Source organism: Nestor notabilis, unplaced genomic scaffold (assembly GCF_000696875.1).
Source record: "Nestor notabilis isolate BGI_N333 unplaced genomic scaffold, ASM69687v1 scaffold4269, whole genome shotgun sequence".
In the NCBI taxonomy this organism is placed as follows: domain Eukaryota; kingdom Metazoa; phylum Chordata; class Aves; order Psittaciformes; family Psittacidae; genus Nestor; species Nestor notabilis.
This window is the reverse complement of record NW_009943984.1, coordinates 32,745-33,554: the sequence shown is the minus strand read 5'-3', so window position 1 is coordinate 33,554 and position 810 is coordinate 32,745. Positions and strand designations below refer to the sequence as shown.

General features: G+C 49.5%; 1 pseudogene across 1 annotated transcript; it reads left to right on the top strand.

Annotated features, from left to right (window-relative positions):
* Nucleotides 1-6: 6 nt before the first annotated feature.
* On the top strand, nucleotides 7-494 carry LOC104411720 (annotated as a pseudogene). The gene has a single exon (XR_719949.1). The product of XR_719949.1 is annotated as a protein phosphatase 1L pseudogene (transcript).
* Nucleotides 495-810: the final 316 nt, after the last annotated feature.

The following is an 810-nucleotide window of genomic DNA, read 5'->3' as shown; positions in this document are numbered from 1 at the left end:
TAATAAATGATAGAGGATACAATGACTTTGCTGTCTCTGCTGGGTCGGATCATGCGTTACTTCTTGCTTAGACCGGAGACCCTGTTCTTGCTGTGCATCAGCTTGGCTCTGTGGAGTTATTTCTTCCACACGGATGAGGTGAAAACCATTGTTAAGTCCAGCAGGGATGCGGTGAAGATGGTGAAGGGCAAGGTGGCTGAGATCATGCAGAATGAGGGGGGCTAGACGTGCTGGACGCAGAGTTCTCCAAGACCTGGGAGTTCAAGAGCCACAACGTGGCTGTCTACTCCATCCAAGGCCGGAGGGATCACATGGAGGACAGGTTCGAAGTAATCACTGACCTGGTGAACAAGACTCACCCCTCTATCTTCGGGATATTTGATGGGCATGGAGGAGAGGCAAGTGCTCAGCTGGAAAAAAAAAAAAAGGCGCAAAAAGGGGGGATGGGGGTGGATGATTACAGAGCAAGGCATGGATCTGTTCTCACCTGCCAGGTTTGTGTGGTTATCTTGAGACATTGGGGGGCTTTCCTTCTTGGGGGTGGGGAGGAGGGCACGAGTCTCTAAATAGGGGTTGAGGATACTCTGTTCCCTTTATCTCTCATTACCCTTCTACAGTCAGTGCAGTATAAATGTGTTTATACCCTGTCTGCCCTTTACAGTAGTAAAGGTTTAATTGAAGTAAAAGCCGTTGGAGGTGGCTCTTACGTGTGTGGAATAACGATGATGAGCACAAACTCCCTGGAGTCATCTTTTGTTACAGCGAAGTGTGGTGTGATCTGATTTTGGCACGGGGCTGGTCTCCCCCTCC